This window comes from Castor canadensis, chromosome 11, assembly GCF_047511655.1.
Source record: "Castor canadensis chromosome 11, mCasCan1.hap1v2, whole genome shotgun sequence".
NCBI classification, from domain to species: domain Eukaryota; kingdom Metazoa; phylum Chordata; class Mammalia; order Rodentia; family Castoridae; genus Castor; species Castor canadensis.
The window spans coordinates 18,279,084-18,305,831 of NC_133396.1; the positions used below are offsets into that span (position 1 = coordinate 18,279,084).

Below are 26,748 nucleotides of genomic sequence, written 5' to 3' on the forward strand. Positions count from 1 at the left end.
GGAATAGAAACTGTTGACTGGCTCTGGCCAAGAAGCTTTCCATCTCTCAGTCATCAAGATTTAAAATTTGTCTTCCACTTTACATATCGGGAAACCAAGTCTGTAAGAGGTAGATATTGTTTGTGGTAGACCTAAGTTGAGCTAAGAGCAAAACTTAATCTTTTCCTAATATACTTTTTTAAAAGGCAATGCTAGAAAACTCGGCACTGACCTTTTGAGTTTGAGAACTAGGAGAGCTTGATTCAGTGGTGTTCTTGAAAAATCTTAAAAGCTAATGCTTTTGTGCCTCTCAAACAAGACATTTTCTTTAATTCTCATTGCTAAAATTTGTAAGCAGCATAAAGATTTATTGGTTTTGGTGAATTTATCATTAAGGCCTTTTTCCCCTCAAGTTCCCAATTGAGCAGTAGCTTGTTGTTGTTCTTGGAAAGGTGATTTTAACCCTACAAATTCCACTAGCAGGCTGTCCAGTTCTTCCTGAATGGTTTCCTAAGGGATTTTGAATATTCTCTTTGGTATACTTGTTAACCTAGTCTCACACTCACACTTTATTTTTCTTCTGTTCTGGGAGCCTTTGGATTTGCCACTGTCTGCAAGGCTGTCATGTCTCAGTTGCAGTTACTGGAAAACACTGGCCTTCTTTGGTCACTGACCAAACTTGTCATTGTTCATTGCTGCCTGGCTCTAGAAGGAAAAGTTGGGTCCAATTTTCAGAATTGCCTGTTTTGACTGACTGTGCGTAAAACCTCACTTTGGCCATGAACCACACTCTGACTATTAGCATAAGTACCTAATGCTGCTTTACTCCATTGTGATTGTCAAGAGAAAGTGATGAGCAAGGCTGGCACCGGCTTCGGCTGCAAGGGCTCTTTCCACTGTATTTATTTTTTCTGCCTTCCAGGATTATTTTCCTTTATGCAACTGTGCAAAGGACATTACATTTCCTCCACTATTTTTAAGTATATCTTTTTTGGGGGAAGGTTGTTGTTCAAATCTGTCTTAAAAGACTGAATTTTAAAAATATAGGAGAACCAAGAATCGGCAGCTGTATCTGGGCTTTGGCAGTGTTCACTGTGGAAAAAAGGGGAAAGCACATTTTGTGGCATAGGACTATAACCAACAAATAAGATATTTTTGCTATTTTAATTGGCTTTTCCTGGCAGAAGTTTCATACAGCTGTTTCTCTGAGACACTGACAACTATTTATGGTAAGTAAACTTTTGTAGATAGCAATAGAAACAGTATGTTTCTAGATCTCAAGGTAATAGAAGAAACGACAAGAATATAACTCATGACCACCATCCTGGGTTCACTTGTCTCATTGTTTTTCTATTTTATCTTTTACTTTATAGACTGTTCAGTGTTGCAGCACTAAATCAGGCTTTAGTCTGTCTTGCTGGCATTCCTTAGGCATTGATTGAAGAGAGTGTACCAGTGTGTTGGGAAGGCGATAGATTGGGGAGTGGATAGTGACTTTGATTTCTGGTAGTTCCTTTTTGGTTGGAAGGAATAGAATGAACAGTTTTTAAGTGGTTACTGTTAAGAGAATCCTGGAGCATGGCAGCTTTTCCCACTGACTGGCAACACTGTCATAGCTGGATCACTAATCTTCCACAGTGTTACAAAGTTTCCAGCATATACTTCTCACATCTCTGCCTCAGGGAGCCAGCATTATGGTTCTGCTGTTTAATTGCTCTAGAGTTTAATCCATCTTTCTTTTAAAAGTAGGCTTTCTGAAGACAGAGCAGCTCAAAAGGAAGTCAGACTCTTTTGTAAAATCTCAAACTTCCTCATTGTACACTTGGAATAAGACATCTCAAGGATGTTTTTTTTTTAATGAACTACTTTGAAGCTAACTTATTTAATTTTAGTGTATGCAAATTTTTTTCCCATACATGACTTCTACACTTTCCTAGAGGTACTGAAAAACTGTTCCCGTAAAGGAAGTCAAGTTTCTATTCTGTTTTTCAATTTAGGTCCTTAATACTGTTTTGTCATTAGTACTTGAGGGGAACTTAAAAAAGAAAGAAATATAACAGCTGTTCTGGAGAACATTTAGAGAACCACAAACTCTAGAATCTGTTGTTTTTTCTTGGCCCTATTCTCTCTCCCCAAAAGACCTTTAAATAGAAGCTGTTTCCTTTTGCTGCATTAACCCCAAACCTTATCTGATTTCTTCAAGTTGCTGGGAAGAGTCACAGCTTGCCTCTGAAGGCCACCAACAAGGACCAACATATTTTATGGAAATGCCAGCAAAATAACCCAATATTAAGAGACTGCCTTACCAATTACATGAATGCAAGCTTAATCAGATTTTGGAATGCTTTTCATAGAATTATATAATAGAGGTGAAAGAAAAATTTTATTATGTGAGCTAAAAAGTGTAAGCCTTACTGTTTGACATCCACTTTATTAATTCCAGGCTTAACAGCAGGATCATTTTTGAGTAAGAATGACGTGGATTAGTTCTTTTAAACATATCTTCATCTCATTTATGTATTGCATTAATCTCTTAGGGGGAACAGATAAAAAAGGACATTTAAACCTTACAAACAAACCACACATCATAAGATGTTCCAGACATCACTCAGACAGAATGCAATGGACTTTTGCCTGAAGATAATCTCAGTAATGGAAAACCAATAGCAAGGGCCCAGGGAAGTAGGTTTTGGGTGGGTGGATTTGCCCTGGGCAGGGGACTGGGGAATGCTGGTGTCAGAACTGGAAGATTGTTTTAGAATGTGGCCCCATTTGGTTAAGGTTTCAAATGTTCAGGAAGCTTTCATAGCAGACAGGATCAGCCAGGAACTTGGTGATTCTGCTGTGCAAACAGTGATGTTTTCACAAAAGATTAATTTGGCTTATGCGTGACCATAGCTGCTAAGGTTCTTTAAGATGAGAGAGTAGAAACTACATTTGGGGAAAAATTAGAGCAAAAAATATTAGCGTATTTAATGTGCTTGATGGAGAGCAAAGAAAAATGTCATAATTGGGTTCTGTGTGTTCTAAGTAAGCAAAACTGATCTGAATTTGGATACCTCAGAAATCCTTTATTTAGAAGTTACTTACATTCATCACTGATATAGCAACTGTCATCCTTCAGGAGCAATGATTTTGCTAAAATTATTTGGCAATTACGAAGGTAGGGGAGCCAGTCAAAGTCATGGAGGGTCAAGGAGGAGCTTGACGGTGAGTTCTTGTTAGAAGAGGCACATGCCGGGAGTCAGGGGAGGAAGGAGGAGTTCTGTGGGAATCTGGTGTGCAGGAAAGTGGAATCCTCACGTTCTTTATGCCTGAAAATAGAATAGATACATTATTACAGATCTGAGAAATCACTTGCATGATTCTTGTAATATCTCTGCATCTCCCTAGCTGTGTCTCTCTCTGTCTGTGAAGACTTAAAGAAGAAACCTCTTGATGCCATGTTAGATCTTCATTTTTTGTCTGGTCACAGATCTCTGTCTAGAAAGCTGCTAGCTGCCTACTCTTAGAAGTTTTGGGACATAGGAAGCCTCACAGACAATAAATGTTCAGTCAGCCCTTCAAATTCAGTCACATTACATCAAATAATGGTAACATTTTTCCCCCTGCATTTATTTAATCTCTATAGTGTGGATATGGTGTGAATTCTGATGGGGATAACATTTAAAAAATTGTCTCTTTTGGGGGTGAAAAGTGAGGAATGTTGGCTTGAAGTGTGTGCATATGCTTGCTGCATGCAATTCTGGGGAGATGTGCCCTGCATTGTGGGTGCTTGTCAATTCAGAATATCTCACCTTGAAAGAAGTTTGCTGAAGGGTAAAACACTCTTTATAAACAGTCCTATGATTCTGAATATATGAAGAGCAGTTATAAGCAAGGAACTGTTTAGATGAGATGAATAATTACCTAAGTACTTGACCGTGTTAGCACATTGTGATCACAGCTTAGAGTTTGAAATTGAAGTGGCTATATTCTGAATAATGTTAGTTTCTTTTTTTCTTTTATGTGTATAAGTACTTTTTAAATTGAATGTCATACTAAACATTTATCCTTAAAAAGCCACCTTGCATTTCTTTTTTTTTCTTTTTTTTTTTACAATTTACCAAACAAAAATACCAAACAGGAAAGTGGTTTGTAAAATTGTAATAAAGATTCCAAGTGAGTTATTTTCTCACCCCTTTTGTATAGGGAATTCAAGAAATTTTGGATTATTTTATTTGGACTACAGATGAACTATATGTGGTTTCAAAGGTTACCAGCTATTTTGACATTGTTTTCCAGTTGTAAATTCAACCACTTAGCAAAGGTTTTTTGGAGCACCTGCATACACAGACACGAAGGATGCAGCAGTGGCTAAATTGGCTGTGCTCCCTATTTTGAGGGAGCATTGAAATCCACTCAATTTGAAGTTGAATTGAAGTAAGGAATTCAGAGTTGGGGTGCTGTGGGAGGCAGGGTGAACATCTGGACTTATATGTGTGCAGGTAGAGCTAAAGGCAGATACCTGAGGAACAGGGTAGAATGTGAAAATCACTAACCCAGACACTGTAAAATGGTGTACCTGAACCTAAGTCTGGATGGAGAGGAAAATTGAAAGGAAGAATTAGGATGCCAGTGTCCACCCTGTCTAAAACTGGAAAGCATCATTCAAAAAAGATTACCTATTTGTTTGTTTATTTATTTATTTATTTGCAGTGCTGGGGATCAAGCTGAAGACCACATACATGCAGTCTTAAATTTCGTTAGCTTCATTTTGTTAGTGTCAAGAGTGTTTATGTTGAATCTATAAAAAATGAAAATAGCATGTGGAATATAATGTCTCCATCCAGACACAGCTGTAGGAAGATGTCTAGAAGGATTTTCGCCACACATTAACAGTATTTGTGTATGAGTTGATTTATTTTACATTTGTCTTTCTATTCTGCATTGCATAAATTCTTTAAAATATTTTATTTTCTTTAAATGCTGCAAATATATGACTGTGTTACAAGCAGATAATTTTGGCTTTGGGGACTATAAATGATTTTTTAGTACTTTTAATTTCCAAATTTAAAAGGGGGAGGGTGGAAATACTTTGTTTACTGTGCCGAGCATTGGTTATATGTGTTACACATACTGACCTGGTTTCCTAAGTAACTGGAAATATACATGGGGGCTGTTGGTATTTTGGGCACTTATCCATCTCTTCTCTGCCATGCTTTTTTTACATCACTTTTTTCTCTGCCTCACTTATTCTAGTGTCACACCACTCTTCATGACCAATTATAGAATGGTGTAACTTCTTCTTAACAAAAGAAATTTCCTTTGTGTTGTTTTCATTGTAAGCTACTGAAGAGATGCAAATGGGTGTGGGTTGGGGGAAGATGGCTGGATATGGTCATGTTTAGAAGCTCATTTAGCCTTCCTTGTAGAGACTGGATTGGAGAAATCCTGGAGTGATCTACCAGCTAAATATGACTGAAGCATTCCGGCTAGGGATGATAGTGACTTGGACAGTGGAGGCTGAGGCCAATGTAAGAGGCTGTCCTTTGAAAATGGACAAGACTAAGTGGAAAAGTAGATCTGGAAGGGGCCTGAAGGAGAGGGTGCCCAGGGTGATTCCTAGGTTCAGAGCTTCCACAGCAGGATGGATGGTGCTGCCATTCACTGAGATAAGATGTGATGGAAGGAGAGTTTGATGTTTGTACATCTGACTCATGAGGCTGGGCCAGGTGACCTTGGGCTTTATTTCAAAACCGATAGCAGCATAGTGTCTAGCATTGTATGTCTTGAGGGAGGGCTTATGAAAGGGCTTCTTGGGCTCCATCACTCCCTAATATTTTATTTATTTTGGTTTATCAGTAGCATTTTCAGGAGGAGAAGTTCCTTTGATATCTTTCAGGGAGGGCCATGGACTCAAGAAGTTTAAGAACTACTGACTGTTTCATCACAGTGACCGCTCAATAAATACTTGTCATGGGCTCCTGAGGCTCAAGAACAGCATCGATGAGTGGAAATTTCCTAGTCAACCTTGTAAAAGGGAGTTTGAATCTCTCCGAAGTGCCATTGTTCCAGGAGAGTTCCCCTGATCACCTAGGACCAAGATGATCCCTCTGTTTCTTAGTTCTTCTAGCAATTATTGTGCACATATTATTTCTTGCCTTTATTATTTTTTTAGCCCAAGTCTTTCTAGTTGAAATAGCTAGCAATATTAGCATAGTCCCACACTGGCCAATTTATATAATTATCCCTGTGAGATTGGTATTGCATTTAACAGGTGAGGAAACCAAGGTATAGGGAATGTAAGTAAATGGTAGTATGTGGTAGGTAGGAGTGGGTGGCAGAACTGGAATTTGAACCCAGTGGATTTGGTTCTAGAGTCACACTGCTTTCCACCTGTTGAAAAATGCTGTTGGCTGACAGAAGTCACATGGATCCTTTGTCTCTCTCATTGTGCTTTGTGCTCAGATCTTTACTGAAACAATGAAAATAACATAGTGTGACCAAGTCTTTTGTATATAATGGCCCTGCATATGCCTGGAATAAAAGAAAATCCCTTTTGTTTTCTCATTTGTCTGCTCTCCACTTGGTAAATTAAGTGCCTTTCCCCTCTGTGGATGAATTTTCTTAGGAACTCTTAAAACTCTTTGCTTTGGAAATAATAAAGTACACAAAAACTCCATATTATGATACCCAATCACAGATTTGAGATTGATTTCTGTGACCACCCTAACCTCCCACACCAGGCAGTTCTTACTGTATGTGGTGTGTGTGAAGTTGTGATTGAATTAAAAAACCTTGTTAGGAAGTTGAATTTCTGAAGCAGTCATTTATGTTCAGCCTGTGTAACTAATGGACAATTATCTTTCCGTTTCCTCTGGAACTTGCTTTAATGATTTTCAGAGTAGTGTTTATGTATGCCATCACTTGCCTAATTAGCTTTATAAGGAAATCCATGCAGCCTTAGGGCAACTTGCCAATAGGGGCAACTTTCCTTAGGGGTGGTCTCAGGGATCCCCTTCTGACTCAAGAGGCTGGCATGACCAGAACTCCTGGGTAGGGGCTGTTGTTTTACCATGGAAAAGAACAGAAAGTGAGCTGGACACTGGTGACTCAAGCCTGTAATCCTCACTATTTGGAGGTGAATATCAGGAGGACCATGGTTCCAGGCCAGCTCTGGCAAAAAAAAGTTCAGAAGACCCCATCTCAACCAGTAGTGCAGTGGTGTGCTTCTACTATCTCAGCTATAGGGAAGTGTAAGGGGTCATGGTCTAGGCCACCTCGCCAAAGTAACCAGAGCACAAAGGCCTGGAGGCATGGCAAACTGGAGCCCTGAGTTGAAACTGCAGTACCACTGAGAGAGAGAGAGAGAGAGAGAGAGAGAGAGAGAGAGAGAGAGAGAGAGAGAGAGTGTGTGTGTGTGTGTGTGTGTGTGTGTGTGTGTGTGTGAAGGTGATAGATGTGTGTACCATAGTCCTTCTGGCTGCTGGTCAGTTTCTTATCTTGGAATTTTAGTTATGTTTATCAAAACTGTGGGAAGAAGAATGAATTAGCCTTCAGATTGAGAATGAAGAAATCTCTCAACTAAGGAAAGTTGGAATTGGGCAAAACTTTTAAGAGCATTGAAAATAGAATTCAAACCCCTGGTTAAAAAGTACAAATAGGTATATCAACATTTTAGTTTTGAGGAGGAGGCCAAGCACAGGGCCTGGCCTGTCACAGGTGGCTAACTGATTTTGTTGAATGGGTACTTAGGTAGGTGGGTGAGTGAAAGCCTCTGGAACATAATGCCCTGAGGGCAGAGTTCCTGATTCAAGCAAAATCTACAAGGTGCTCAGTAAATAAGCCGGGAATGGCTGAGGAATGCCAGTGAAAACCCTGCCTGCTGGTTTAGTGTAAAAACTAGGGAACCTAAGATATGATCCTTAGGAATAGCAGCAAAGTATGTGTTCTGTTTTAAACACTTTGTTCCCCCACCAGTGCTGGAGATCAAAACTAGGGCTGTGGGCATCCTAGGCAAACCCCATACCACTAGGTCACATTTCCAGCCCAAATATTTTATTTTATTTTATTTTTTAAAAAATTTTTTACTTTATTCATATGTGCATACAATGTTTAGGTCATTTCTCCCCCCTTCCCTCCACCCCCTCCCTTATCCCTCTCCCCCACTCCCTTCCTTACTCCCCTTACCCCTCACTACTGGGCAAAAACTATTTTGCCCTTATCTCTAATTTTGTTGAAGAGAGAGTATAAGCAATAATAGGAAGGAACAAGGGGTTTTGCTACTTGAGATAAGGATAGCTATACAGGGAGTTGACTCACATTGATTTCCTGTGCATGTGTGTTACCTATAAGTTAATTCTTCTTGAACTAACCTTTTCTCTAGTTCCTGGTCCCCTTCTCCTACTGGCCTCAGTCGCTTTAAAGTATCTGCTTTAGTTTCTCTGCATTGAGCAGCCGAAATATTTTAAAAAGCCAAGCATATTAGGAGTATTACTTATATCCTGTGACACCAGAAATCTACTTTGATTTGGATATATTAAATAAAAGGAGTTGACATTTAAAAATTTTTTGAATATAAATTAAGGCAGTAAGTGGTTCTCAAACTCTCAGGTTTCATGATACTTATATACCAAAAAATTATTAGAGACTCCAAAGAGCTTTTGTATGTATGGATTTTATGTATTGCTATTACCACATTAGAAGTTTTAAAAATGAGAAAATTTAAAGAATATTAATTAATTTTAAGTATAATCCTCTTATATAGTAAGATAAATTATATAATCTTATGAAAAAGGACATTTAAAAAAAAATTTAGTGAGAAAAGTGGTGATGTCTTATAGCTGTCATGTTTGACTTAAAACACAGTTGGGCTCTCAGCTGCTTGCACTTTAAATCTGTTGAGAGACATTTTAGTTGAAGTCCATGTGTAGCATAGGTCTATGTGTAGCATAGTTGGGAGGAGGAAGAGCCTTTTCAGATCACAGGAAATACACTTTTATAGTGGCCATTGGTAAGTAGTGGTTTCTTAAGGGTTCATTGTAAGGTAGGATAAGGAACCCTACCTGTGTCCATTGGTCTGTCTTGCATATTCCATGGCTCTTTTGCATGGTTTATGTAACCTCATGCTCTGATGTTTGGAAATCACCATTTTGTGGCGTTCTACAGGTCTTCTAAACGTTGGCACAATTCACTATACAGCATCAACAAGACCATAGTTGTTAACATCAAGATCAATCTCATCAAAAAAACCTCTGAAGTATTAGGAAGCTGTCAAGCTGACAGCAGAGGCAAGTTTTCTAAAATTCTATTTTCCACTTGAAAGCTTGAATTTATTGTTGGCAATAAATGCTGTCAGGTACTTCCAGTGAATCTGAATCCCCATACTTTGTCTTGATGTTTCTCTTTCAAGTAAAAAGGTGTTCTGAAGAAAATGTCTGTTTAGCTCAGGACAGTAATCATACTGGGAACACAGTCTATGTATCACACAAGTATTAATATCGAATCAGTGTGTTGTAATGCTTCACTGTGACTTTAAATGCAACTGGCATTCAAGAATATATATATAAAATAACCTAAGAGCTCATGGTGAGAAGAGTGCAGTGCCTGTTAGAGTGTGCCCCTCTCCTCTCGATTCCCGCCAGACTTCCTGTTGCTTCACTACTAATGCTTTGTGTATCATTACAAATGTCAAGATAGAGCAAAAGGCGAATAATGACTTGGTATTATCCTGAAAATAGTCCGGTCATGCAGAATCGCATGGATCTGTGGGTCGTACTTGGAAGCACACCTTTTCTGTTTGTTTTGCTTTTTATTTACTTCGCAGTGCTGCAGATTGAGCCCTGGCACATGCTAGGCAAGTGGTCTACCACTGAGCCACACCCGCAGCTTCTTGAAGCATCTTTGATCAAAGAGATCGGAAACACCACGTTAAAGTTCATATTAATAAGGTGGAATTGTGGTACTAATTGCCCCAAAGAGTGCCTAATCTCAAACTCATATTTGTCTTGAAGAAATGCATATAAGACTGTCAGTAGTGCTACATTTCCTTTAGGTGTGTGTGAAAACTGGTTTGCATACCTTTAACCTGTAACAGCAAGCAGCCAGGAATTTATCCAGGAGCAGGTAGAACAACAGAGGGGGGAGGGCAGGTTGAAGTTAGGATAATCTAGCAAATGAATCACCCACAGGTGGATAATGGAGTTATAAAATTACTCTTCCTTCCTGCTTTAGTCAGCAAACTACTTGAAAAGCAACAAAACTACACTGTTAAAAATTACTTGTTTCCAAAATAGGTACTTTCTGAGACTTTTAATGGAGCATTTAACTGGGAATGTAGTCAAGGTTTGGTTGAGGATTTTCATAAAGCCTTTCTGTTCTGGAATGCAGGTTTGTTATTAAGAGCTTCAGCAATTTCCATTTACAAAGTGTTCAGAATTTACCAGACTCTGAACAAAAGGTGACAAGATGAGCTTGCTGCTTCAGGGAGTGTTTATCAAGTGGAGAACAGTCACCCTCTTCCTGGACATAATTTGAGAGTCCCTGCAACATGAAGTAGTGGACAGTCATCTAAGAAAAAAACTTAATTTCATACCTGTGGTAGCAAGCATTTTATTTCTGCCTTGTATGTAAAGATTGACAATAAAGTTTTGGTCTTGAGTCCTTTATGTCAGAAAGGGAACTATTTAATGTTCGTGTTGGGTTTCTGTGTACCTCCAGAGAGGTTGAGTTCAGCCCTGTAGCTGGTGGGATTGCAGGCTTCTTAGGAAGGGAGCAGAAAACCAGTAAACTGACCTGAGCTCAGACCTTCCTGCCCAGACCGGTCTTGGGGAATATGGAACTGTTCTATAGTAGAACTTTGCGAAGAGCCTGCTTCCCATCTCCTTCTGGCTTGATGGGTGGGAGAAAGAAATCATTCTTTCAAACAGCATAGAGAGTTTTCCAGGGCTCCATGTTTGTCCATTTCGGTGCTTCCCAGTTGTCTACTTTTCCTTTTCTTGCACCTTCTTCAGGCTGCTGACTGTGTACGGACACTGAACTCATTTCTCCCATGGAAAAATGTCTAGCCAGGCTCCCCAAAACTGCTAATACTCTGCTCACCCACGTGGCTTTGATTGAGTGTTAGGTACGTGTGTGAAATGTGAACATTGAGGCTGGAATTGGAAACTTTGGGTTTTCAGGCCACTGGTCCCTTATCACATGGCCCTATCAGGTTCTTTAGTTACAGAGATTAAAAAAAAAAAATCCACCGGAGGGGCTGGTAGGTGGTGTAGGGAAGAAGAGTGGGTGGCTGCCCACCTGTGGGCAGTGAAATGAGATATTGTAACTAAAGCTCTGGCCAGTGTCCTCAGAGCGATGGCCTTTCAGGTCCTGGCAGGGGTCTGCTTACAGCTCAGCCTGGTTACAAATGAGGGGAGAAATTTGCGCCAACAGTACTTTATTTCTTTCCTCTTTCCTTTGGGGACTGGCTTTTTGCATATCGAAGTGGTTCTGGGAAAAGAACGTGGATGCTCAGTAGGTGACAAGCGTTTCTGATCTGAGAGGACTCAAGTGAGTAGTCTAGGTGGCCAGTGTGGTGGTCAGTCCAGCCCAGGGCTCACCCAGGTAGGGTGAGCGTCTTCCTTTAGCGGGGCGTCTGTGGGCCTATGGAAGATACAGAGGAGGGGCTGATTACAGGGGTGACTTTCTCTCCCCATATCCTAGAAGAAACAGAAACATAAGTTGAAAAACATTTAAAAATTCTCTCTCTCTCTCTCTCAGTCTTTCTTCCTTCCCCAATCTTTGGAAGTTTGAGCATTTGTTTTTATGGCTAGTTCTTTGATAGTCACTAGGTTTAAATGACGGTGTGTTAAGTAAGTTCACAGAGGAACTGAGGCCTGTTTGTTCTGGTCCCCTCCTTCTCATATGTGGAGCTGGCTGTTTCTTTGCAGTCTTACAACCTGCCTTGTTTCTACCCTCACCCTATCACAGACTGCTCTACATCACAACTGTTGGTGTATCGGTTTCCTTTCTCTTACTAGGGTGTAAATGTTTGATGGAAGGAACTCTGAGTGACTATTGAGTAGGTGGATGCTTGAACGAGCACAGCCAAATTTCTGCTGCTGAAGAGCATGGAGTGTCAGCACTGTTGTGACTTCATTTCCCCCAGGCTGTGGGTGCATGATGGTGGCAGTGACCCCAATTGGCTGAGTATTACCTTAATGCCAACCCAGTTAAGGTGCTCCAACCTCTGAACCTCAGATGTGCTTTCTCATCAACTATTGGTTGCTTGGTTCCTTGAGCCCATGTTTCACATGGGTGATGCCCACCCTAAATGGGGAGATTCAAAAGCAAAACCTTTTCCCCAAGTTTGGGAGATTTTACAGTTTATCGCATAGGACGGGAGGCTGCTTGTGTTAATACTGAACTTCTTCCCATATATGTGACTGGTCTTAGAAAAGGCTTTGGAGAGCTATACAATAGACCTTAAAATTGGAAACAAATATATTTTAGTCCAGGTTGCTGAAGAAATGTGTATTATAAGCTATTCTACTGAGGTTATGAGTCATTGGATGTTAGCTTTTAAATGACTAAAGTGATTACTGTCTTATTGCTTACAAATAATAAGTGCCTATTCAAACCAGTTTATGGAGACAAGGACAGGAAATGCTGCTAGGCTGGGGGGATCTGGTGGCAGAGGGACAAGGTGTCGGTTGCTCTGTCAACCTGAGGTGCTGCTCTCTTTCCTTGTCCTCATTGGCCTCGTTCTTCTCTGTGGAAGTGGGTGGCTTTCTCTAGCTCCCTGCTCTTAGATCTAGAATGACAATGAGTATCCAGATGCAAGTGCCAGTTCAAGTTCCTGAAAGAGATTTCATTCAGGTGGTCAGGCCTGGTCAGGTGCTGGACCCCAACTCAATGATTTTGGCCCAGGGGAAAAAACTCAGAGAGTTGAACATGGCTGAGAGGCCCAAGTGAGATCCCACAGCAATCTGGAAGTCATTTTAAGATTCTAGAAATAGTTTACCCGGCCTATAAGATTCAGAGCGAGCCATGGGGTCCTTCTGTGTGGTTTTTTTTTTTTTTTTAAGTATATGCTAGTTATACAGGGGGTTTTGTTGTGACATTTCCATTCCATATATATTACACTCTGTTTTATCCTCTCCATTATTTTCCCTCCTACCCCATTTCACTTCTAAAAATACCTTCAAAATTCAATGTTTGATATTCACACATGTATAGAAAGTACACCAGTCACATTGACTCTCTTTTACCCTCTTCAGTTATCCCCCTCACCCACTTCTACCCTTCCCTTAACATGGCCTATTTTACATTCCTGTCCATCATTGTTTAAGTGTCTGTTCGTTGTTCAGCAGGGTTTGCCTTGGTATTTTACCTGTAAATATATTGTACTTTGAGGGGCTCCCCAGTGCCTTCCCTAGGCACAGACTCTTCCCAGGAGGGTGTGGGTTCTGCAGATGACTCAGTAGTGTCTGCCTTAGGAGTGTCTATATGGTAATTCTATCAAAATAGTAGAATTTGCATGGACAGCCTAAGAGCAAATGAAATCAGGAAAAAAGAGCATCATTTTAATTCCTGTTCCGTTTGAGCTTTGAGCAAAGGGCAGTAAATGGTCTGTGAGGAATAGGTAGTCTTGATTTTTCTCAGAGAAATTTTGTCCAGCCACTCGTATTTCAGAATGCTTTTTTTGTGTGTGCATAGTCTTAAGCTAGCCTTTTGTTATGTAGCATAGGCTGGTCTCTAACTCAGGATCCTCCTGCCTCAGCCTCCCAAGTGCTGGGATGATGGGTGTGTATCACCAAACCCAGCTTCAAAACTATTTCTTGTTGTGGCCCTTTGGTAATCTGTTTTTAAGATTCTGCTTAACAGTTTAGTCTGTAAAAGATGTCGTTCATTGTCAAGCAACTACCTGGTTGCAGTGAAGACTGTTGTGTGTGCGCAGTGCTCTCAAGAGATCGGTTTTAACAGATGGGTGCTTTGATTGCATTAAACTAATATAATACCCTGGTTAGAGGGGCATGTCCTAGATTTCACATGGGAAATCCTTTTCATTAAGTATAGTACAAGCAGCTCTTTCTGCACATTTTGGTGAAGCTTAACCATTTTCGATGACTCACTTCGATCATCTTTATTTTAAGTTTTCGGATTGCTTTTGGTAACTTTCTACACAATGGATACAATCACGTCATTTGACTCAGAAAAGGAGTTTGCTTTCCCTCCCGACTCCTGTTGTGCAAGCACTGAGGAATTCCCCCATAGAAACAGCACAGAAACTATTTAGAAATGAAAGAATTAAGGCCGGGTCGGGTCCCCTTGGCTCACTCTGTTTTGTAACCCTGGTGGCTATTTCCAGAATCTCAAAACAGATGTGAGGATCTCACTTCAACCCTAGAAGTATCCTCAGTTCCTGGGAACAATTTTTTTTTTTTTTAAACCACTGCTGCCTGCACAGCTTCTAGACTTGGCTTTCCTTTGCGTGAGTTAGTAACCTATAATGTCAAGTAGAGATGGGCTCCTTACTACTTTGCTAGAATGTCACCCTTGAACATATCACATTGTTCATCTTGAAATTTCTTATATTTTGGGCATCAGATTCCTTCAGATAAAGTGTCATCTGTTTTGTGGAAAGAGTTAGTGGCTGGGATTATAGACAGTAGCTCTGCCTCTTACGAAATTGTGTTCTTGTATCTTGGGAGTTCAGAGTTTTCTTTTGCAAAATGAAGGTGTTGGTCTTCTACAGTGACCTCTAAGATAAATCCATCCCAACACACCAGGATGCAGGATTGAGAAATTTATGATACTGTTTTGTTCTGAGTCACATACATTTAGGGTTCTTCTTAGGCAGAATATTGAATTACATCAACTGAGCTCCTGCAGGCAGGCTCTGAGTCTTCCATTGCTGTGTACACACCACCTAATATGGTGGTTACTTAAGTAGCGTTGATGGTCTGCCAATAAACGAGTGGATGAACAGTGGTCATTCTGAACTAGCTTTGTAGAACATAAGCTGTGTTTGGAGCTAACCTAAGTCTGACGTCTGTCATTTGGAGTCTACTCTGAAGATGGAGGATTAAAACCTTATAAATTGCAGTCTCAGGTCCTGGACAGAGTAACTCATGTTTGGGTTCTTCCTCTGCAGGGTATTGGCTCAAAGAGCGCTGGGCTGTGTCTTTCTGGAATAGTTGCCCTAGGACTGCCTACTTGACTAATCAGTTTAAGCTCTTCTCTCTTAGGCCAGTAATCCTGTTTCTCCAGCAGTGAGGCAGCAGGGTAATGGTAATGTGTCCCATAGCTATTAAAAGATGATGTTGCCTTGCACATAAATAAAGTACTCATCTTTTTCTCTGCAAAAGGATGATTAAGCAGAAATTTAATTTTCATGTCTGCTTTTTGCCTTTTTGTGATACTTCTTTGTATCTTCTAGTGTAGTCAGGGGAGAAATAATTTTTATGTTATTATCATTGCTGACTATATTCTACTTATTTTCAGCATCATAACAACTGTATGCTTGCTTTCTTATACGTGCTTACATTTTACCAACCCACCATTAACCCTAGTTGCTACAGGGAGAGAAAATAGAGTGAAAGAATGGAAATGATCTTCTTTGCTATGGGATATTTTCTGGAAAAAAAAACTGATTTGAAATAAGCATATTTCATGGTATTTGTTATTTGCTATAATCTCCAAATTTCTACAGGTCAAATTTTCTCATTGAATACTTTTACTTTTCAGTTTATATAGAGCTTCACTAAAATGGAGATCATTCTAATTCAATCATAAACAGGCAGCCAACCCAGATGCTTTTAAACCCTGTTGTTTGTGCTAGTGAAAATCTAGGGAGGTGCTAATGAGAGAAGGGGAGGTGGCCCAACAATGTGAGTAAATGTAAAAATGATAAAATTAATAAAAAAAAGAAAGAAAAAGAAGGGGAGATGGGGAGACTCCTCCCCCTGCCTGGGAGGTAACTAGACCTTTCCCTGGCTCTTCAGATTTAAGTTTTCCAATTGTATATCCAGCCTGGAGTTCCTGATGTAGTCTGACTTTTGGTCCTGGGTTTTGAATTTCCTCTGTTAAATTTCAGCCTGTTGGTGGGTGCATGGGCATCTCTGAAATAGTTTGTCATCACCAGGCTCACGACCCGTAGTTTTGTTCTCTGACCCAGCAGATTTGCCTCTGAGAACCTACCTGAAGGAAGTAATCTCAAATATGGAAGAAGATTTTTACACGGTAGAAAAACCTACGCATTGCTGTTTACTTCTAATAGTAAAAATATTAGGAGGCTCCTTTATGTCCAGTTTTAGGGGAAATGATTCAACGATCACTGATACAATACATTCAAGTAGTAGACTATTAAATAATCTTTTGAATCACTGCTTAGGGTGAATATGGAAAAACGTTCATGAAAATACACCCTGACACTTGTAAGAAAGATAGTAAATTACATCTCCAGTATGGCTATGGAAATTTAAAAAATCTATATATAGGAAGAACGTGAAAGCCATGGCGATAAATCATTAGATGTTGGAAGACTTTTCACCATTTCCTCTAATTTTCTTCCTTGTCCATTTTTTTTTAAAGAACGAATATTATTTGTATAACAAAACATCATATAGTTGTATATTTTAAAGTGAACAAAAGTTGTAAAAGCAGCTAGAAACGGTTTCTGTGGTGATAAAATAAATTATGCTTAAAATGAATTCTTTGGGTCTTGAAGTCTTGTCTTTTGTAAAGAGATTTTCATGGGGCAGAGTTGTTGGAAGGTGAGGGAGTTTTCAACAAGAGTTCCCTTGTGTTGGTGGCTTCTGAGTGCCAGCCCTCAGGCAGGGTGGAGGCTGGGGCTGAAACAGGTAGGAGGAAAGCAGCAGTCAGCACTCAGGTCTTGGGCAAGTCCACTTCCATCTAGCTTTATCTTTCTATATTACTTATATCTCTTAATACTATGGGTTGTAGATGCAAGCTAGTCTACTACTAGGTCTGTCCTAGTAGTAAAGGCAACAGAGGTTTAAGACAAATCCCAATAAATAATACAATTTTGTGTGTACATTATTTAGAAGGTCTTACGATGATTTTTATGGATGTGTATGTTTCTAATTGTTTAATTAGAGAAGGTGAAATTAACAGGGTTTGGAATTAGAGCAGGGGTGAATATTGACCCTACTATTTAACTAGCTGTGAATTTTGTACAAGTCAGTTTTCTAATCTGTAAAATATAAATTATTAAACTACTTTTCTCATAAGGGGTTGTTTATTAAATGAGAGATAATACATTGTATGTTTTTTGGTGTGTCCTTGGTAGAAGATGGTTATCGTGAATTGCTATTAAAGTAAATAGTGTTTTTTAAAGATCCAGGTACTCTGTGCCATAGGGACCACGGTTGTATTGTGCTAGCTTGGAGAAGAAACTCAGTCCAGATTTGCCACGGTACATGGAAAGTGCAAGTGGATACAGAGTGATTAGAGATGAGTACTTGCTAAGCCTTTCTTTCTGGTGAACATGAAAGCAGAGAAAATGGAAACAAAAATTATAGACATAATGACATCAGTTAGAATCACATGACAATTATAATCTGATTATCTTTTGTTTTGGTCTCCTTCATTTAATATTTTACAATTTATAATCAGATCTCTTGAGCATTTTGCAAAGAAGAAATTCAGGAAAATGTTACCTGTTGCTATCACATGTTACTCACCTCTGCCACTTTTTTTTTTTTTTTTGTAGTGCTGAGTATCAAACCCCGGGCCTCCTGCACGTTAGGCAAGATCTCTGTCACTGAGCTATATATATCCCCAGACCCCTTCTGACCTCTTTAAAGTCAAAACGTTTATTACTGTTGGATTGGGATTTGTTGCATTGAAGTTTTCCTTGTACAAAGAATTTGTATCATTCTAATATTTTTTGAGGACTGAATTTAAGCATTTCTTCCCAGGAAGTCAAAGGAGCTCTTCACCATAATTGAATAATCCATGCCATTTGGGGGTATTAGCTGGGTTTAACTGATTACTTAACTGATGGTTTATGTCAATGGCTGCATAATGTGTAAGTTCAGAGTCCAGATTCATTCACATTTTGTCCCTAACAGAACTTAGAATATTCTTTGTATTCAAGTAACAAACAGATGGTAATCATTACAGTCTACCCAATTCCTTTTTTAAAGATTCAAGACTAAAACCAACCCCAGATCAGCCAAAACGAAAAAAAAAAAAGCCCTCAAGACTAAAGCCAACATAATATTAAGAAGAAGAAGAGACACACAAACAACTTCCTTGCTCTTTGTAGCACAGCAGCAGCCTTAATAATTCATGGCATCACAGCGCCATTCTTCATTTGTTTTCTTGTTTCCTTATTTATTCAATCAGAGGTCAGCATACAAAACACGTACCAGTACCTTTTCACTTACAATTTTTTTTTTGTGGTGCTGCGTATTGAACCCAGGACTACTTATTCTTATTCTTTTTAAATGTATATATTTTGTACCTCCAGAGTGATGTTGGCACACTTCCTGTGCTCAAATTATTTCAACATCTCTTCATGGCTGATTCATTTAGTGATTACAGTCCCAACAGCTCTACTCCCACAAAGAAGTGTCTCATATTTTCACACTAACAAGCATGTTCTTCTATGATTTCCATAGTTACTTACATTGTGTCAATCTGAGGAGTTGGGAAGAAATTTAACAGGCTATTAGGATGTAGTACCTTTAAACACACACACACACACACACACACACACACACGAATAAGTCTGTTAAGAAGGTATTTCACCTTGGTGTATAAAGAAACAAGTCTAAAATTTGCCATAAATTAATAATGACTTTTAACATCATCCTTGTTATCCTCCTGTTTCACTGGTTGATCTCTTTTTCATCTTAGCTGAGCTCATCTTAAAACCAAAATGAAGCAATTTGGAAATTTAGTGTAAGTTTTTTTCTAAAAAACTTGACATTCCCAAAATAAATCTGGTAAGAGCCACAAGTAAATTAAAAAATGTGAATTTGGATGTGATGAAATTTTATTGCTCTCAACAAAAAACTCAGAAAATTCTTGAGTGGCAGCAACTTGCATCACGAATAGCCCACGGCACACCTGACTTCTCATTCTTTGAAAGCCTGAACTCGTCAGAAATGATAAATTAATAAATGATTTTGCAATCTGTGGTAGGTTTCTTTTTAAAGTGTTATCACAGTTTCTTAGCATATTCAAGAACTGGATTTGATACACATAATACAGGTTTCTTTGCCTCCTTTGGACATATCACATCACATAGTGACATAAGCCTCTCAGGAGATGGGGAATTGACCAGATTAAGTCTTCATCTCATTTAGAGAAGAAATTCCAGTCTGGCCACGTGGGTCTGAAACACTGGAGGTTTAACAGCTTCATTGCCATCTACAGAGCAAATTCAGTGGCTTTGTTTAGTGGAACACGTAAGGTGTGTTGTTTGTGCAAATTGTGCCCAGAGTACGTTGCAGGATGTTGACAGGCAACTCAAATGCTAGTACATTCAAGCTAGGCCAGCATCAAAAATATTTCAAATTTTTTTTCAGGCTTCCCTCAAGTAGTTGGGAACAGAAAAGAATTGTAGAAATATTTATAGTAGGCATAAACTTGCACATAAACACAAAGTACTTTAAGCAGGCTTGTTGAGATGATTCTTTTAGGGAACTGGAATTATAATTTCTGTAGCCTCTGACTGTTTAACTCCTACTTAACCATGGCCATTGTTTAAATGTCTCAGTTTTTTTCACACCTTAAATTTAATCTGCAGGCAAAAATAATAGCAGTAATGGTCAGGACATCTTTAAATACAATTAGATTTTGAGAGGATAGGTTATAGTGATTATGCAGATTGGGAATATTGCATGAAAACCATTTAAAATATTTTTATTAGCATGTATTAATTGTACAGAGGTTTCACGGTGATAATATTTCTACACATGCATATAACGTACCTTGGTTATATTCACCCCCTCTGTTGCTCTTTCTTTTCCCTCTTTTCTTCCCTTTAAAGAATTTTATTTTTATTAGCTTACATTAATTGTACAAAGAGGTTTCATTGTGATATTTCTATAGATGTGTAGAATGTACTTGATCAAGTTCACCCTGTTATATTCTTTTAACTCCCCTCTCTACCCTGTCTGCAAACAGTATTTAGTGAGTTTCTTCATGCTATCTTCATGTATATTATAATATTCTTTGACCGTTTCACCCTCCAGCACCCTCTCCTTTTTCCTTTCCTCTCCTGTTGCTTTCCCCCAACCCTCTTAGGCAGTCTTGCATGTACTCTCATGCCCCACTATTTTTATCATCATCACCACCATCATTTTAGGTCTAGATTGCATATATGATTGAAAATGTGCACTACTTGGTGTTTGAACTCAGCTTATCTAATTCAACATTCTGATCTCCAGCTCCTTCCATTTTCGTGCAGACAATATAATTTCATTCTTGTGGCTAAATAATATTCCACTGTGTATATGTACCACATTTTATTTTTATCCATTCTTCAGTCATTGGGGACCTAAGTTGATTGCATACATTGCTTATTGTGAATAGTGCTGTGATAAACATGGCTGTACAGTCCTCTCTTGTATGTTGGCTTACACTCCTTCAGGTATTTTCCCAGGAATAGGATAGGATGATATATGATAATTCTCTTTTCAGTTTTCTGAGAAACTGCCATACCGATTCTCATAGTGGTTGTCCTAATTTCCATTCCCATCAGCAATGTATGAGGGTTTCTTTTTGCCATGTTCTGGCCAGCATTTGTTGTTGTTTGTTCTCTTGATGATTTGCCAATCTGATGGGGGTGAGATGGAATCTCAGAAGAGTTCTGCTTTGCATTTCCTTTATGGCAAAGAATATTGAACATTTCTTCATATATTAGCCATTTCTCCTTCTGAGAACTGTCTGTTCAGTTCACTTTCCATGTTATTTGGGTTAATTGTTCTTTTGTTGTTTAGTTTTTGAGCTCTTTGTCTGTTCTGGATATTAATCCTTTATTCAATGAATAGCTGGCAAAATTTTTCTCCCATTTTGTGGGTTGTCTCTTGATTCTAGTAATTGTTTCCTTTGATGTGCACAGACTTTTTAATTTGATGAAATTTCATTTGTCAATTATTTCATTTACTTCCTGGGTAATTGGAATCCTATTCGGAAAGTATTCAAGAGTTTTCCCATAGTACTTTCAAAGTTTCTGGTCTTACATTAATATTTTTTATCCATTTTGAATTGATATTTGTAAGAGTGAGAGATGTAGGTCTAGTTTCATTTTTCTACATGGGGATATCCAGTTTTCCTAACACCATTTGTTGAAGAGCCTGTCTTTTCTCCAGTGAATGTTTTTGGCTCCGTTGTCAAAAATCATACGGCTGTAGCTGTGTGGGTTTATTTTTGGGTCTTCTCTTCCATAGCTCTCCGTGTCTGTTTTTGTGTACCATGCTATTTTTGTTATAATAGCTCTGTAGTACAATTTGAAGTCTGGTATTGTGATACCTCCAGCGTGTTGTTTTGGGTCAGGATTACTTTTGCCATATGAGTTTGAGGATTGAGTTTTCTGTTTCTGTGAAAAATTACATTGGGATTTTGATGGTAACTGTGTTGACTTTGCAGATTACTTTCAGTAGCACAGCCATTTTCACAGTATTGATCCTGGTGATGCAGGATCATGAAGAGTCTTTCCATGTTCTACTGCCTGCTTTCATTTCTTCAGTGCTTTATAACTTTCATTATTGAAGTTTTTACCTCCTTATGTTTATTCGTAGGAATAAACCCCCAACAACCAGAGTGTCTGATTCCCTTCTCTTCTTGCACAGGTAATGGCAAAATAAATAGAATAAAAATAAGGTGACGTTACCTTTACATTCTAGCTAGCTATCCTGCTAGCTGGCACCTGTGGCTGGAGTCCCTATCCATGGGAAAAGGAGAGATTAGCAAGTGAAAAAGGCGAGAAGAACCCTGGAAACCTGGGTTTCTGCACAGAGAAAAGACACAACTCCTTCTTCTTTGGCACCACTGGGGTTTGAGCTCAGAGCCTTGTGCTTGATAGGCAGGTGTTCTACCACTTGAGCCACACCCCCAGCCCAGATTGTTTTTGGAATAAGGTCTCCCTTTATGTCCAGGCTGGCCTGTACTGCGATCCTGCTATTCACACTTCTCGTGTAGCTGGCACACAGGCAAACACCATCACACCCAGCTTTTAGGTTGAGATGAGGTCTTGCTAACTTTTTGACTGGGCTGGCTTTGAACTACAACACTTTCAATCTCTACCTCCTGAGTAGCTAGGATTACAAGCATGAACCACTGCGTCTGGCTAAGAAACAGCTTCTTATCTTGCTCTCCATGTTCATTGTCACCCCAGTTGTACCTTTGGCACACTTGAGCCTATGTTATGCGCCACCTGTTTCATGACTCTCTCACTTTGGGAAATAAAATTGTATGGGTTTTTAGAAGGGGCTGACACAATGAGATTGACAGTTGAGGAAAACTGGTCAGGCGTCAAGTGAACAGAGCAAATTAGGAGCAGACGAGGAAGTCCAGGTGGTGAGGCCACAGGGTCTAAACTAGGAGGACTGGGTGGAGTGGGGACTGAAAAAATAGGGAGAATCTGGGTGACATGGTGTTTGGTTCATGTAAGAGAAGATAGGGAAACCTCTGGGGCAATTCTGGGATTTCCTTCTTTGATTTGGTCTCTTTATTATCGTATTATTGTTGTACTGGGGTACACTGTGACATTTACAAAAGTGCCTACAATATATCTTAGTCAAATTCACCCCCTCCATCATTCTCCTTTATCTCCCCTCTTAGAATAGTTTCAACTCTGGGATTTCTAAGTTGGGAGACTGGGAGGGGAGAGGAGAAGACAGGAGATCACTGAGGGGAGGGAGGAGATGGTGGAATCAACATGGGATCTGTTGAAACTGAAGTGTCCACAGGACCTCAGAGACAGTGTCATTCAATCATTCATTCATTTTACAAATATCGACCAAGCACGTGTGGTGCCAGGGTGCAGCAGTCTGTCATACAGAAAGACTCCTGCTCTGACGGAGCTGAGTGTTTGTGGGAAAGACAGACTGGGGAAGGCAGAGACAAGCAGGCAAAGAGGAAGTGGTGGAGTTATATACAGGCTCAGGGACCAGGGCTGCTGGTGGTCTTGGGGCCTGGCAGCCTAAGGACAGCAGTTAGAGCTGTCTAGGAAGGTAAGCCTGCCCAGGGAGAGGGGCAGAGAGAGCAAAGCAGAGGGAGGGTGGCAGGCCAGCATCTGGAGGTGGCAGGGAGAGGAGTGGCTGCCCAGAAATCCAACCCACAAAGAAACCCATGATGGAGTGATTATGGAGGGGAAGGGAGCTGAAGCAGGTCACAGGAAGAGGGTTTCAAAGATCTGACAACTGACACTTTCATTCATTTATCAGACCTTTAGTGGGCCAGGCTCTGAGCAATCAGAGGTGAGCAAGGACTGGTGGCATGACTCAGTGGTAGAATGCTTGCCTAGCATCCAACATCACACACACATACAAACAAACAAACAAACAAACAGAGATGAACGAGCAGTCTCTGGGGAAGATAAGCGTGTGGATTACAAACAATTTAGGAAAGCTTCATGAGCAAGATTCTATTGTGAAGTTGCTCTCCTATGTGCTAGGCAGTGAGGAAGGCTTCGTGGAGGAGAGGGCAGGACAGTAGAGAATGGGACAGAGACAGCAGACACAGGAAACAGCTGGAGCAAGGTTGTGGAGGTGAGCACCTTCATGGTGTGTGCTGGATGCAAGTGTGCAGGGAGGCTGGCACAGTGGGCGGAGCAAGCCAGGGGGTGAGGAGTGGGGGATGTGGGGAAGATCCTGTGTTGGGGGGAGGCATGAATTCTGTAGACGAGGAGGGCAGTGCAGGCTTTGAGGAGAGTGCCTGCGCTCAGTAGCATGCCACCAAGTGGGCAAGGTCCAGAGGCACGACATCCCACCACCCTAGGATGCCGTGGTAGGGCTCCCCTTCTGGCTCCCCAGGGTTAGCAGGTGCCAGTCCAGGGCAAGGGCTCACTCAGTGTCCTACACAGAGGTCAGACCCACACTGGGAAAGCACGCTGAAGACCCTGAGGGAAGGGGGCACCTGGAAGGAGTCCTGCAGATGGGCGTGTGAGAGAAGACCATAGAGTGTGGAGCAAAGAGGGGAGAGTATGCAGTCCAAGGTCTTGAAATGGGAGCAGGGGAGGATGGGTGGAGGTGCCAAGGCCCACTGGAACTAGAGCCACTTCTACAGGGGAGCCCCAGGCTGACTGAGGGCCTCTTTCTGCCTGATCCTAGCCTACCTCCTCCCAGTCAGGCCTTTCCCTGTCTCATCCTGGTGGATCTTTGGAAACAAACCCTGAGTGAAAGGCCTCTGACGCCCCCTGTTAGCAACTCTGCTTCAAAAGTCCCCAAATCCCTTAACTACAGACCCTGAACCAGCATTTCCTGAAAATGTTTGGGCCAATTCCAGGCAGCAGAGAGTGGGCTCTGCCAGGATGGAAGTCTAGCTTGTAGTATATACCTGGACACCAGAAGCTTTCTGATTGATGTGATGTGTCTCCCTCCATCTTTCACCCACAGCTGGGAGTGATTCGTTGTCTCTCTCTCTGTCTCTGTCTCTCTCTGTGTCTCTCTCTCTCTGAATCCAGGGACTTTGCACATGCTAAGCAAGCACTCTACCACAGAGCTACACCAGCAATTTCCTTTGAGGTGATGGAACCATTTGGTGTTTTGACTGTCGGTGGCTATGCTAATCTGTGCCTGTGATAAAATGTCATGGGTTCTCCACAAAGACGAACGAAAATGAGTGCCTGCAAAGACCAGTGATCTCAGGTAAGCTCTGTAGTCTACCAGGGTGTGTGGTGCCTTATTGCTTTCCAGGTTTGATTGTTCACTGTGGTTACATAAGATGTCACCAGGAGGAAGCTGGGTGACAGCTGTCTACCTGCAACTTCTTTCCAAATAAAATGTTAGGGGCTGGAGGTGTGACTTAAGTGGTAGAGCACCTGTGTAGCAAGCTCAAAACCCTGAGTTCAAGCCCCAGTACCAGAAAAAAAGCAAAAACAAACAAACAAACAAACCACTTTTCTGTTTTTGGAAAAAATAGAGCTGGCCATATGATCTCCCTAGTCGTCGCCACCTAGCGGCACAGGTGGGAGGTGCAGGATGACGTTCCGTTTTCCCAGCAGGGCCGGGAGTTTTCCTCCCTTTACAAAGGAAATTTGCCAGCTCCCTTTCTGCACCAGGTGCTCCGCTGAGGCTGACAGTAAAAGAACATCCAGCCTTGGGGGACCCAGGAGGCTGGACTCCCTCGAAGCCTGGTCAACTGACTGGTCAGTAAGGTGCTGTGAAGGCCTGGTCCCTTGTCATATGTGAACAACACTGAGGCTCTCCCAGAGCTTCCAGAGCGGTGTGTGTGACGGTGGTGGTGGGAGATCCGCTGAGACCTAATGTGTGCTCAGTACTTCAGCCTTCATCCTCCCCAGGTGATGGTTCTGATGGCACCCAGTTGGCCTCCTGCTTTTGCTTCCAGGGAACATCAGCCCAAGACATGCAAGAGAGAAGCCTGGACAGTGAATGTGGGTATTTCCTGGAAAATAAATCATTTTTGGGGGGGTTGCCAATCCCTGAGTAGATGTGTGCACTGAGGCACCTGGGACAGGAGGTGAGGGAGGACGTGGGGCAGGGTGTGATGCTGGGGACAGAGGCCACCTGTGGAGGGGAGGGCAGGAGGAGGACCTGACTTTGAGAACAGTAAAGACCTGAAGCTGTGGGTACAGAAAGTGGGAGAGAACACCTGGCGGGAATGTCACCTGGTACTGTCGCTGTAGGAGAGGGTCTAGCAGGTCCTCCACAGGCTACAGGGAGAGTCACTGTGTGAGCCGGCACTTCCACTCCTGGGCTTGTTCCCGAGAGACTTGAATCACACGAGCCACGAATGAATGTTCCCATCCCCAGCTTTGTGTGTGGAAGCCCTAAGCCCCGTGTGATGCCTTTGGGAAGTGATTAGGTTCCGGTAAGGTCACGAGGTAGGGTTAGCGTCCTTGTAAGAGTAGAGACTGCAGCTCGATCTGTCTGTCATCTGAAGACACAGAAAGAAGGCGCCCATCTGCAAGCCAGAAAGAGGACACTCATCACAAGCCCACCACGCTGTGGCCTGACACTGAACCTCCAGCCTCCAGATCTGTGAGAAGTCTTTCATCTCTGCTGATTAAGCCACCAGCCTGTGTGTTCGTGGGGGCAGCCCCAGCTGAGTAAGACCTGGTGCCCACAAAAAAACTTGCACACCAGTGTCTGCAGCAGCTGTATTCATAACGACCCCAAAGAGGATATATAATTCAGATGTCCTTCAGTTGGTGAGTGGATAAAGAAAAGTGGCATGTCCACGCGATGGGATGTTCTCTGGCATGAAAAAGAGTGAGGTAGTGATGCAGGGCACAGCATGGTGGGACCTTGAAAATGCTCTGCCAGACCTCAGCTGGTAGGCTGGGTTGGAAATGGAAGAACATTCACAAGTGGTAGCTAAGTTTGGGGGGAAAGGTGCACAAAAGAGAGCTGAGGTGGAGTGCAGAGCAGACGTGAGCAGAGGCCAAGAAGAGCACGCAGGATACACTTGAGGTGTCTGGCATCCATCATGCAAAGACATCCTGCAAGTTGGTGGACATTTTCCTTTGGGACTTGGAAGAGCGCTACCTGGGCTGGTGATGGAGATTTGGAGGTATGTGGGCTGAGGGCACAGCCTGGGGAGTCTTCATGTCCAGGGAAGACAGAGGGGGGAAGCTGAGAAAGGGAG

The 26,748-nt window shown here is 41.3% G+C and overlaps 1 protein-coding gene and 2 long non-coding RNA genes across 24 annotated transcripts in view; 2 read left to right on the top strand and 1 right to left on the bottom strand.

The window, feature by feature from the left end:
* Positions 1-26,748, top strand: part of LOC109676013 (uncharacterized) — a 355,135-nt gene that overhangs the window by 83,979 nt on the left and 244,408 nt on the right. The gene's annotated exons all lie outside the window — the stretch shown is intronic.
* Positions 1-26,748, bottom strand: part of LOC109679135 (leucine-rich repeat-containing protein 37A2-like) — a 127,873-nt gene that overhangs the window by 70,815 nt on the left and 30,310 nt on the right. The gene's annotated exons all lie outside the window — the stretch shown is intronic.
* LOC141413711 (uncharacterized) overlaps positions 1-26,748 on the top strand; it is a 48,926-nt gene that overhangs the window by 15,299 nt on the left and 6,879 nt on the right. For 7 of the 11 annotated variants that reach the window (XR_012438530.1, XR_012438531.1, XR_012438523.1 and 4 more), the window contains 3 exons: positions 24,605-24,788; positions 25,202-25,534; positions 26,044-26,673. This is a non-coding gene — a long non-coding RNA (uncharacterized lncRNA). Of the gene's footprint in view, positions 1-2; positions 1,209-21,719; positions 21,771-23,596; positions 23,691-24,604; positions 24,789-25,201; positions 25,535-26,043; positions 26,674-26,748 lie in introns of those variants that run through there. The other 4 variants (XR_012438528.1, XR_012438529.1, XR_012438525.1 and 1 more) reach the window with 4 other exon arrangements.